The following is a 14,024-nucleotide window of genomic DNA, read 5'->3' as shown; positions in this document are numbered from 1 at the left end:
TCTACAGTAGAAGAATCCCCTGTAGGAATTGGCTCCCGCGTGGCATCATTTCTGAAAATATCATCAATTGTATCTTCTGGAATTTTTTTAGGATACTATTGGTCCATTCTGTATACTGTTTCACCATCTGATTTTCTTTGAAAATAAGCAGAGTTATAATGACTACATTTCAGATTGTCCATCTGTCATTGTGGAGGAGCCTGTACAACAAGTCGATCCTACCTCACCATTATAGGAGAGTAAACAACCAAGGTCTTGTCTGAATTCCCATATATCATGCACTAATATTAAAATATATATATATATATATATATATATATATATATATATAAATAAATATTTTTATAATATGATATATTTTAAGGGAAAAAAAATTGTCACATTTCCCACATGCACCAATGAGAATCTTCCACTACGTGCACCTTCTGAGAGGCTACTGAAATCCATTCTTCATGTCAACTAGCTGCCTTCATCAAATGAAATGATGAAGAATCATTCTTTTGAACTCTAGCGTGACTCTAGTGGCTGAAAAGTTAGTTTGTTCTCATCAGATGATAGAATCTTCCTCAACATAGTCACGGATATGGTTATGTCTCCTGCACATCTTTTGCAAAACTATGGGCCTAATTCAGATCTGATCGCAGCAGCAAATTTGTTGGCTAATGGGCAGAACCATGTGCACTGCAGTGGGGGGCAGATATAACATGTGCAGAGAGAGTTAGATTTGGGTGGGGTGTATTCAAACTGAAATCTAAATTGCAGTATAAAAATAAAGCAGCTAGTATTTACCCTGCACAGAAACAATATAACCCACCCAAATCTAACTCTCTGCTCATGTTACATCTGCCCCCCCCCTGCAGTGCACATGGTTTTGCCCATTTCCTAACAAATTTGCTGCTGCGATCAGGTCTGAATTAGGCCCAATACTGTAGCTAAAGTTTGATGTTTTGTTTCAACAAGGAGTTTTTATTTCCGCCACCCTCCTATATAACCCAGATATATGCAGTGTGAATGCTGTTGTTCCATGTACACTTTCTTCTATCTCTGTCATAGAAAACTGTGCAACTCCTTTCAGCATTTCCATTGGCCTCACTTACTATAGCTTCTCTGTCCCGCCACTCCTTTTTGGTGGACAGTCTCTTCTAGGCAAATACACAATTGTATATGGAGGGGCTGGATGGCACGCTCTTTTTTTCCAAACATAAGAGGTGCTACACAGAACTTGGAGAAAATGCAAGTTTTAAGTACCAACACTGCTAATCAGAACAAATATAATAAACTCAGTATTTTACCATTGCGTAAAACTGAGGTTCTTTAGCATAATTTTGTCCAAAAATATGGGGCCACCTACCACGACCAGGTGACCTCATCAGGTAGGTCTCTAACATTCCTAAGATTCAAGTCCAGAGCACTGGACCCTTCCCCTCCCCCCGGGCTAGCACAACCCAACCACCCAAAGGCATCATACTAGCAAGAAGTAGCCAAAAATATTAAATCAGACAATGTACCACCTATATTGAATACCTAAATAAATATAAGGGAACAGATACACTATTATTGTCTTGTTTTATTTTTTTGTATGTATGGCACAATTTGGAGTGCTTTTCACATTGGGTGTTAAACCCCTGCAAGGGTTAACACACTTTCCTGCATGAGAGCACAATATTTTTTTTTATTTTATTTGTGAAAATTATCACATGCTTTTGTCTTTGTTTACGACACGTATAATTTCCAAATTCTGGTGCGTAAAGCTGGATACACACTAAGGTTATCCCAAAAGCCGGAAGATGTGAAAAAACGATCGTTCAGAGAAATTGGTTAAATTTAAAATGGATTTAATCAATTTTTCTGAATGACTATTTTGTCTGTTTTCCAGTGTTTGCGAGCAAATGGTTAATTGTCATTTGCTCCCATACATTATCAGATTTTCATTCCAACCAGAAAAAGCAGATAGATAATCTCGGGGTACTCGGAGGGGTTCCTTGTATTGGTGGTCCAGGGCCAATTAAAATTATTTATGGTCAATATAGTTGGCAAAAATAGTGTTGGTTGCTGCCAGTCATAAAATTTTCCCTCACCACACAATTGAACCTAAGGATGACATATAAACACAATTTATTAATTTTAATATTTCTTTCTAAATTTCTCAAGAAATTTTTGGCCTAGAGGTGTTGTGAAAAAGTTTCTGATACCCTAGGGTGCCGTGATTCAAAAAAGTTTGGGAACCACTGTTATGGTGTGCATCCAGCTTTAGAATGACAATTTTGAGGAGGAAGGAAATAAAACATTACAGGCTTGAATTTCACATCCTCTGGTACACTTTTATGTATGGCCTAAATGTTTAAAGGAACACTTTGAGTTCTAACACAAAAAAAAAAATATATATATATTTACTAATTTATGGGTATATTTCAGTTAGCATCATTGGAATGTAGCTCCCTCGTAAAGTGCTCAAAGCTATTAAATTGCTCCCATGGTAAGCCCACAAGTAGCTGATTTCTACTTACACTCTCTTGAGGGGCAAGGTCACTGTATTGCCGCGTGTGGCAACAACATTTTGCCCGGCCCTTTATCTGGGAGATGTAGCTTACTGTGACTAAACCCTGGGCATTAGTCGTGGTAAAGTGCATATCCCGCCTTAAGTGCCTGGTGTGATGCAGGCAATTGAATAGCTCTGGGCACTATACCCAGGAGTTACATCCCTGCAAAGCCAATTGAATCTCTTCCATTGACCTTCTCCTGAAACTGCTTTGATTGTTCTTTTGTGTTTATTTTGTAGTATTTGCTTGGAAATGCTCTATCTGCCTAGGAGGAGACCTTGCAGAGTATTTATGCTGCAATCGTGACACATTACCTACACACAGGTGGATTCTCAATGATCAACTATTGCCGCTTTCAGACATGTGACCTGGGAATTTTCTGGGTCTAGCAAGCTGGCAAATTCCTGGGTCTCTGCTCAATGACCCTGTCCGGGAGCAGGGTCATATACAAGGCACTTAGGGGTGTATTTACTAAGCCTTGGATGGAGATAGTCGCTTGGCTCCGAACTGTCATTTTTCAAACACAGCCTGTGACATGGCTGTTAGGAGCCGATTGACTGGTACTGTATCTCCAGCGACTTTATCTCCATCCAAAGCTTAGTAAATAGACCACTTGGTCTTTGGTTGTTTCCTTTAACACATGCAGAAATCCCGGGTTGATATGCATTGTCATGCAAAATCACAGGATTTCCATGTATGTTTGAAAGGGGTATATGTGACTTGTGAATAATGCTATTCACGAAAAATTAATTAAGTCCATCATGGCTTCTTGTGGTGATGCCACCAAATGTGAAAAAGCCCATGGGTTTTGAATATCTTTTTAAAGCCAATATAGATATGTGTATAGTATTCTTCATCCTATTTGATTTTTACCATTTGCTACTGCACTTCACTATAACAATTTGTCAGAGAGAATCCTAACTTTACCAAAAGATGCATCCATCACAGTTTGCCATGCTTCTACAATAGTTAAGAATTATAGAAAGACCCGACTTCAAATTGCAGAGTGTGTGATAAGGGGAAAAAATCAGCATGACCACCTGCTTTTCCCAGCGGTAGTGTTCCAGCATAAATGAACCTAAGAGCATGGCAATGACTCAAAGTAACCCAGAACATTAAATTAATGGCTAATGATAGTGGCTAAGGATTTGGCCAAACAAGAGTGCATGGGAGAGTATTCTCCAAAAACACATTGTCGCTCGTTTCAGGTTTATCAACGGCTGCCTGGATGATCCAGAAGGCTGTTGGAATGTGAACAGATGAGATGAAAGTGGAACTTCTTGACATTCATCAAAATATTTATATTTGGAGGAAAAAACAAACCTAAGGATCCGAACAGCTCCCCATCCCATCCTTGAGAGAACAAATAATTGATGCAGAATTTTTATTTTATTTTGTCTTTAAAGTTTGATTTGAAATAAAGCAATTGTATTTTATTAACTATTTAGGGGTCTGTTCACTAAGCCTTGGATGGAGATAAAGTTGCTGGAGAGAAAGTACCAGCCAATCAGCTCCTAACTGCCATGCCACAGGCTATGTTTGAAAAATGACAGTTAGGAGCCCATTGGCTGGTACTTTATCTCCATCCAAGGCTTAGTAAATAGACCCCTATGTTACATAAAACAAGTAAATACACATTTGTACCTACCGTATGGTTTATGGTGAATGCTTTTGGTCAAGTTTTGTAATCTAAAAAGAGCGTTTGGCTTTACTAAATGGCATACTGTACCTATGTGCAAAAATTAGGTTATTTGTCCGTTGCAGTGGGTTATGCGACATGACTATGATCCTAAATACAGAAGTTACTCCACAAAACTGTAAACATTTTTGAATGGCAGAAATAAAAAAAGATCTTGACTGTAAACAATGGAGGTGTCGTGAGGATTGTAATAATAAAAAAAATATATAAATATATAGTTTTTTTTTATCTTCTTTCATATTGCTTGGGAAAACTAGTCCTTAGAAATCTGGAATGCTAACATCTGATTCATTTTTATAATGCACATTGAATGCTGCTCATTTATGTGCTTGTTGCCATTGCTCCATGTTAACCATGCCTCAATACCTCATAAACGACTTATCTTTATGTAGTGTACAGTTGACCGCCTATTTAAGTAAAGCTAGATTCACAGCTGGAACTTGAGGTTTTGACGTACCTCCTACGCTATATGCTGGAGTATCATAGTCTGACCATCCAAAGAAATCATAGCAGATTTATTGTAGTTTAAAATTGTGCTTTTTATGCATTTAACAAAAAAAAAAGTCTTTGAACAAGCACGCTGCCCAAGTGGGTGGGGGGGGGGGGGGGGGGGGGGGAGAGGAGGAATTTTAGCATCATATATGCTGATCCTCCTTTTTTAGCTGTGACATTTTAATGATAGAAAGTCTGCAAAATTATTTGCCATCAATTGTGAAGGCAATAACAAGCCTTGGTGGTTTTTCTCACACTCTGTGTTAAGTGCTTTCAGAATGACAGCGTAAACTGTGTTAGAGAACTCCAAGGAAGTAAAACTGATTAAAATGTTCATGCTTGAATGGGGCTGATGGAATAGTTCATTTGGACTTTCCATACCTCCTGCAGCTCAACCTGAAATATTAAAATTCAGTGGATTTAAATCTCTCTCTCTCTCTCTCTCTCTCTCTCTCTCTCTCTCTCTCAGCTCAGGAAAAACATTATATTTTAATAGGGTTTTAAACTCATAATTCATTGGTTTGGAGCAGCATATATTGAATCTATTTAAATATTTCTTAGATGGGTGCTTTTTGTTTTTGAGTGTTTTACATTTAAACTATAATAGTTTTTGTTTTGCTTTAGTTTTTCTACCAACTCATGTTGCGTGTTACATTATTAATATTGTTTTGTCTGCCCGCCCTAGGAATAACTGGGAAATGCATATTATGTGCTACAAATAATTTATGCAATGGGTTTTCTATCACCTTCTCAATGAAAGGAAAAACCTCTAGATTTTATATACAGTGTGTATATATAGATACTGGGTATGTAATTTAATATGCTGAACAGAACCTTTTTAAAATTTGGTCAACAATTAATAATTTGTATTGTGGTAGGTATGAGTTTACAAACCTACATATCATGAAAATCTTCATTTTTGGTGTGAATAAAAAACCAAAACATTAAATTATATTGCCCTGGGAAGGTACCATAAAATAGAGCAAATTACAGTATTTTGTCTAATTTTGTGCTTCCTGTGAAAAATAAAAATAGAAAAGGTTTGCACAGCCTCCTGCTGACAGCATTTGGACAAATAGCATTTGAGGCTAAGAAATGAATGGCTGTTGTCAATATTAAAAAAATTTTTAGTTTCCCTCTAAAGAATTATAAAAACAAACAAAAAACTTTAATATAATACAATAGTGTAGTTATTTTTAAACGGGGTCTAGAATAATTTGTCTGGGTATACAATATGTATGTCCGTTATATGAAGGTATTGCCCCACACTTCTTTAAAAAAAAATAAACCCAAACAAACTGGAAGGCTTTTATTTTATAAGATCTGCTGGTTTGTTTTTTTAGCACCATCTGCTGTTTGAAGTTCCAAATTAGAGAATATGCTTAAAAAAGAAGACCTAGTGCCACCAGATTTGGTGTATTCTGGCATAATTTATCTTAAGGTGCATACACACTGGGCATTTTTGCCCAACGTGTATGCACAGCGATGATCGCTGACATCGCTGGGCTGAAAATCGCTCAGTGCATACACCCAGCGATGTCGGCGGGGGTGAACGGCTTTCCATAGTAGGACGCTATGGAAAATCGTTCACCCCGTCGTTCAACTGCTGGTAATACCAGCAGATGAACTGCGGCCGCCGGTGATGAAGCTGGGGCGCGCATCAGCGCTCATCGCCGGGGCATACACACTGGGCGGGTTTGAGCTGAAAGCAGCTCAACACACCAAAAGTGACCTGCTTTCAGCTCAAAATCACCCAGTGTGTATGGACCTTCAATCACCTTTGTGATAAATTTTAGCTCATTGCAGGTGCCCAAATGTTAAATGCTTCAGTTGTCAAGCAGTTACCCATCTATTTTTAATTATGGATTCATCACTGGCCAACCGTGTACACACACACACACCTCTAAAAATACAGCTGCGCCATATTGTATTTACTACGTCTAAGGTCCTCTTCCTCTTTTCATAGTACTGTATATAATGGGAAATTATACAATTGCCTTAACAATTATGTAGGTTGGTGCTACCTCTAATATAATGAAAGATCAATTGGTAACCCAGAAGGAAGATTCTTACTGTGATGCATTAAAAGATGGAAAATATTAAATTTATTGAAATATTCATTAATCAAGTATATTAATAATTTTGCTTCATTATATGCTGACAATAGTTAACAAAATGTTCCAGTTTGATTGGTGACTTTATTGATCTATATGGTACAGCTTTATTTGACCGTTGGCACAGGCATCCCATCCACAAGCTCATTTTCTTGAAGATTTTTTTTTTATAAATCACTGGTTTATACGGATTCAGCATGATATCCTGGCTGACCGGATTCTGGCAGTCTGATTACTGATGCTGGCATCCCGATAGTGTCAATCCCAACAGGGGGGAGGTAAGAGTGTCCCTCCTACTCCATAACCTTAACCTCCACCCTTAGTGCCATCATTGGGTCTTCCTGCATCGATCACCAGAACTATCACATTACATACAGATGTGTCCTCTTACATCCTTGCTGCAGTCATGCTAAACAGCCATTGAAGTCTAGCCATGCTGTGGCGGGACTCTGTAGCGACGAATGTCTGTTTGCGGGTTTTTTTCCATAGAAAATGCGTCTTAGACCCAAAGCTACTGCTGATTAAAATGACGTGCAGCATGCCTATACAGTATTCCTTGTGTAATTGTGGCTGTATCTGCATCTGAAATGCCACGTTAGTGGTTTCCATGAAAACACTGTAGCATACCATTTTGTATGCAAATACAGTCGCAGTCACACACAATATAGGCATATCATTTTAATGAAGCTGCTTGTGCGTCCTATTACATTACTTTGCATTTAAGATGCGTTTTCGTGGGAAAAAAATGCAAAAACAGACTCTGCGCTATCGAGTCACATGGCAATCGCGCGCAAGGCGCAAATGTGCAAGAGGAAACATCTGTACACCTATTTTTAAGATTTGATGAAGCTTTCACTGTTTCGATGTAATTTAGAAACATTCTGTTGGAGGGTGCACGTGGCCTCTTACAGATCACTACAAGAGAAGCACTTACTAGATTAGAATAGTGTTGCATTTTTACACTTTCCACTCATTCATGGTCATGCTAAAGGCACTTTTGGAGATTCCTGTTGTCGGAACCATATTTTGTGGAATAAAAAGGTGGATGCTGTGTGTAGTCTGCAGGAAATGCTTCGGACAGTCAAACATGCAGTGGATATTATGCATACTTAGGGGTATATTCAATTGCAGTCGAAAAACAAGGCAGTTTTCGACTTTTTAAGGTCGAATCCTGATTCAACCTATTTAAAAGCTTGTCGAAAAGCACGTGGATCGGCGGAATAGCTGCCGATCCACGTGTTAATGTCGAAAACGGGGCAAAATCCGACAGGTTTTGGCCCTGTTTTCGACCATCTCAATCCAACATCAAAATGATGTCTGAATGAGATGGACCCAGAGGTGGCGAGGGGGGGGGCGAGCCGCGGGGGGATAGCCGGCGGCATCCAGAGGAGATCAGCGCTACAGTAGCGCTACAGCTGGATGTCACTCACCCGCCCGACCTCACGGCAGCTTCCACCCGGCTCCAGCACGCTGCTGGAGCCGGGTGGAAGCTGCCGTGAGGTCGGGCAGCTGAGTGACATCCAGCTGAGTAGCGCTGATCTCCTCTGGATGCCGCCGGCTGTCCCCCCCGCGGCTCGCCCCCCCCTCGCCTCCTCTGGGTCCCATCTAAATTAGACTTGAAAAAGTAGAATTTTAGATGGGATTGAATAGGGGTTGTCTGATCCATTCCGACAAATACATGTCAGAATGGATCCAACTTTAATTGAATATACCCCTTAGCGTCGTATGTTTTATAAATATTTCAGAAATAATGAACAATGTATCTTTTATGTGTCTTTTAGGGTGCATATAGTAGGATAAGGAGAAGTTCATAGAGGAAACCTTAAGTTGTAATGTACCACTCCATTTTACCTTGACTGCTTCTTCTCTAGATAGATAGATAGATATCTGGACTCCTTACTAGATAGGGCAACAAGTAAACATAGTTACATATAATCTTTGTTGTAGTACACATGTCCACAACAGCCTTCCGTAACATCACACAGCCACCCGTTTTCAGCAAGAACTGTCAGCGATTCATAGAGTACCAGTTAACGCCTTAAGTAGGCATTCCAGGGCAGAGTCCCACGTTTTGTAGATAGATCTTTTAATTTTTTTTATTTTTATTTTCCAGCTCTGCTCATTTTCTGTAGCAGTACTTACTCATCTGTTAAATCACCACTTGTGGCTCAATGGGCTTAACTGGGCACCAACAAGGCGTTTGCACATTGTCTAGGTTAAGTGAGGGCGTGTAGATAGATGGAAATGTGGACTATTATTCTATGTTGTGCGTGCTTCAGTCCGATATCGGACTGATCTCCTGCACCAGTTATAGGGTTGGTGCAAAGTTGTGGTGATAGCATTTGACCTAGTGAATGGATAGGCGTGGCATGGTTGCTTAAGTACTTACAGTTCTGCATACAGGTGAGTATCCACATTTAGTTTTGTGCGAATGTAATGGCAGCCAACTCGCGTGTAACTCTAAATCTGCCCTTCTGTGCATTCAAGACAGTGTGGCCTCTTTCACCCAAATATATGTAAATTTTTTTGTGCAGAAGGTGTCAAATTAACACAATTTTCTGTCATTTTAAAAATGTTTAGCTCTTTTAAATTTTTGTATTAATTTTCTTATTTCTGGATGGGTCCTCTCTGCTATAGACTATTTCTCTCTCATTCACAAAGTAATAAGTGTCCTTATGGTTTCAAACCTTTCTGCCAAAAAGAGTAAAATAACCTGTCTACTAGGTTTAATTAAAATTTTGCATAATTGTGTGTAGTACAGTAAGAAGCATATTCCATACATAATTGTATATCATTCCCCTATGTGTAGTAGGTTATGTGCAAAGGTAGGCAAAGTGTATTTAGCACATATTTTACATGACACATTTTTGGCATTAGTAAGATTGACAGGAGGGTACTGTAGGGATAAGTGGATCATGCATTGAGAAAATATGTCTAATGATAAGCCCGAGAATATATGACCTGGTTTTTGTACCTGGTTTATGCTGAGAATACTTGATGGGCTGTTTGGGGCACTTGCAAATGACCTCATCTGCAGGCTCCAGAGCACAATGAGGCTGATGTATTAACCTGGAGAAGGCATAAGGAAGTGATAAACCAGTGATAAGTGCAAGGTGATAAACGCACCATCCAATCAGGTATAATATGTAAATTAACAGTTAGGATCCGATTGGCTGGTGTGTTTATCGCATTGCACATGTCACTGGTTTATCACTTCCTTATGCCTTCTCCAGGTTAATACATCTGCCCCAATGTGCAGTTACTCACACTTATTGCCAGGGTAGCCACAGGTTCAGTGTGAACGGGTTTGACCCAGGAATTTCCCAGGTCCAAGGTGTAGTGTGAAAGGGGGTCCCTAGCGGAAGCATGGGTTAAAACAGTGTTCAAAAAAACCCAGGTCAGAGCAATGTCAGAGCCGAGGCTCATATATGAGATGGTGGCTTAAAACCTATATAAATAGATTATTATACATTCATACCAAAGTGCTCTGAGAGCTAATGTTAGCGATTTACAACATCCTGGAGCTTTTTTTTTTAAGTAAATAGAACTATGGGGCAGATGTATTAACTTGGAAAAGGCATAAGGAAGTGATAAAAGCAGTGATAAATGCAAGGTGATAACGCACCAACCAATCAGCTCCAATATGTAAAGTAACAGGAGCTGATTGGCTGGTGTGTTTATCACCTTACAGTTATCACTGCTTTTATCACTTCCTTATGCCTTTTCCAGGTTAATACATCTGCCCCTATATTTCAAAAGCATGTTTTAGTGTGTACAAGGAACGTAGATGGATCATTTTCCTCAGCACATACTACACATGCATTTGTCTATAATTTTCTCTAATGTTTCATACAAGGACAAGATGTGTCTGCGTTCCTAGCATGTCTTTGTGCTAGGTGTCAAATATTCGTACCAGCATATGGAAATAGAGGCTAGTCTTTGTTATGAAATGACCTGCAGCAGTACATACTGAAACGTGTTTTATTATATTCTTTCGCTGTTAATGAAAGTCTAAATTTAACGTTTTAAGTAAGGGCAGTTAGACCAGTGGTTCTAAAACTGTGTTCCTAGCCAGCCTGGGGTGCCTCGGGACACTTGCAGGGGTGCCTTGGATTGGTGGTCCATAACCAATTCAAATTATTTATGGTCAATGTAATTGGCAGCCACCAGCACTAGTTTTACCTATCATAAAATATGTGGATAAACAGAGGTGAATCCTGTCCCTTACCACACAACTGACCCTAAGGATGACATATAAACACAATTTACTTCATTTAATATTTTTTTGTGATTTTATCAATATGACACTCTTGGCCTTTGGTAGGGGTTCCCTGAGCGAAATTCTGATGCTCTAGGGTGCCGTGATTCAAAAAAAGTTTGGGAATCACTGAGTTAAGGCCCGTACACACTGGCCGATATATTGGGCGTTCTCTTGAACGGCCGATATATTGCTGGTTCGTCAGCCAGTGTGTACGGCCGATACGTCTGTGAACTCCGTCGTTCACAGACGTATCGCGTCGGCCCCGCAGCACAGCCGGCGGCCAATATATCTAACGATATATTGGCGCGTCGCTGTGTGTACGGCGGTCGGCCGACCGCCCGTATACATGCGGCGGCCGGCGGTGATTGACAGCTGAACTGGGCGGGCGTGTGTACACACCCGCCCAGGTTATGACGTCGGTCCCCAACGGATCGGGCAGTGTGTATGCACAGCACACTGCCCGATCCGTCCATAGATATATCTGCAGATATATCTTTCCAGTGTGTACCCAGCTTTAGACATTTTGTATGAAATCTGTATTCCAGATCTAAGGGATACGGTTGTTAGGTCGACATAGCTTAGGTCAACAGTCATTATGTTGACCACTGAAGGTCGACATGGCCATTAGGTCGACATGTACTATGTTGACAGGTCAAAAGGTCGACGAGTTTTTCTAATTTATTTATTTATTTTAATTTTTCATACTTAACGATCCACGTGGACTACAATTGGAACGGTAACCTGTACGGAGCGAAGCGAGGCACCCTGCCCGAAGCCGCGAGGGGACACGGTGTACTAATTGGGGTTCCCCGTCACTTTACGAAGGAAACGACGCCAAAAACAGTCAAGAAACCCATGTCGTCCTTTTGTCCCTGTCGACCTAGTACATGACTACCTTTTGTCCCTGTCGACCTAATGCATATTGTCCTTCTATGGTTGACCTAATGACTGTGGACCTAAGTTGTGTCTATCCAACGACCCATACCCAGATCTAAAATGTGCTTTTCTATTCTTTGCTTTACTATATTGTTTGGGAGCAAGCCAGGTCTTAAAGCCATGTAGCCAGTGCACACGTACAGTATATATTTAATATGCCTTTACATGCTGTGTGCGTACTTCTATAAATAAACATATATTGATCAGTAGTTGCAAAACCTCCAGTTTGTGTGAAGGGTAATCAATGTTTCAATAATCCCAAGGACCATTCTCAAGATCAGTAACTCTTGTCCTTGAGTAAATGTTGGCTCACTTCCTAATAATAATTTATATTTACACACCATCAATACAGGTGGTTTTTCTTTTCACTGTACATTCCCCATGGCTTATTATAGACTTCTAAATCTTCACGTTTATTAATATAAATGGGGAGCTGCTAGCCTCCTTATTTCACTATGAAAGTAGAACAGTCCTACTCAGTAAACAAATGAATACATACCTTATATAATATTGGTGCCATTTAGATGAAAGCTTTGTTTTACGCTATATGAGTGCACACCTCTTATACGATTTAACTTCAATACAGTTATATATGGTAGTGTAAATGTCTGAAACCTGGAGATGCTGTATTGGATGAGGTCAAGCACTCCCACTTCTAACCTCTCAAGGGCTTTCTGTATGTGTTACCAGTGTGCTGGTAAAAATGACTTTAAACTCTTGTCAGCACAGTTACTGATGCATGCATCACAGTCCCACTCAAATAAACCTGTCACAACACAGAGTCAGCAGCAAGAGAAGAGTACAAGGGCAGGCCTCTAGCTTTTCATTCGAGCATCACTAAACGTGCACAGAGTGCCCAATTATTTCAGCATTATTGAGCAAGCCTACAGGAGAACCCATGCCTTGCTACATTAGATTTTCTTTAGTAATTTGCTCAAGTACCGCTGAGGACACTTAAAGAGCTTAAAACGGTGGCTGCAACCAGTTCTCTTTCTGAGTTGTTAATTCAGGTTTTTGCTTTCGAATTAACTCTCTCTGCATGCTGTGCAACAGGGCTAAAACTGTTCAGCACTAATTTTCTCAATTTAGCCATTTCTTTTATTCATAGCTACATCTGGAATATATATTATTTGGAAACTTTAATGATTTTGTACTTCTGTTTAGAATTTACAACTTGTTCTTTCATTATGGTAACTGTTCTTAGTCATCTGCAAATTGAATGGCAAAAGGATAGTAAAGAATGTTTTTTTTTGCAAAACAGGTCTCCTGCTGCATTGCCTGCTTATCACCATTACTTACCTGCTAGGGACTTGCCAGGAGTTTCATGCATACAAATTGTGCATTAGTCCGTGTGACTTAGTGCTCATTAGACGGGTAACTAGAGGGCAGACCAAAGATCAACTGGGGTAAAGAAAAAGAAGAAAAAAAAAACATGTACTTTCAATTATTAGATTATACAACAGGCTAGATAGTATTGTATAAAGTTCTTCCTTGGAAGGAAGTGTTAGTGACATTGAAATCACTTTAAAACATTTTAAGATCAATTATATTCTGGGTGTAGCGCTGTCCTGTCTATCCATCCTATAGTGGTCATAAGTCGTCTTCATTTTTTTTTTTTTTCTTTCTCCCTCAAATACCATTACAAATATTAACCCAAATTATTGGATGCCTTTTTTTTGTTTTTGTTTTTTTTGTTTTATCCCATTATAGTGAAATAATAACTTTGTATAATCGTTTTAGCGAACACATTAGGTGAAATTATAATACCAAGTTTGGTTAGTGTGCAGAGACTACCATTAAATCGAAGGTACAAGCCCAGTGCAGGCCCACGCCTTGCCTAGATTTAGGTGTATTACGTTAATGAAAATCTGTGCTATTAATCTTCCTGGTGATACACTGCTATTCTTTTCCACTGACCATATTTGTGATTTGTTTTATGTAATTGAGATGGTTTAATTATACTGAGCAAGTTCAAGATCTAT

General features: G+C 39.4%; 1 protein-coding gene across 8 annotated transcripts in view; it reads left to right on the top strand.

The window, feature by feature from the left end:
- Positions 1–14,024, top strand: part of LOC134895232 (transducin-like enhancer protein 4) — a 201,358-nt gene that overhangs the window by 105,271 nt on the left and 82,063 nt on the right. The gene's annotated exons all lie outside the window — the stretch shown is intronic.

This window comes from Pseudophryne corroboree, chromosome 1 (assembly GCF_028390025.1).
Source record: "Pseudophryne corroboree isolate aPseCor3 chromosome 1, aPseCor3.hap2, whole genome shotgun sequence".
NCBI lineage: Eukaryota > Metazoa > Chordata > Amphibia > Anura > Myobatrachidae > Pseudophryne > Pseudophryne corroboree.
This window is presented reverse-complemented; position numbering and strand designations above follow the sequence as displayed.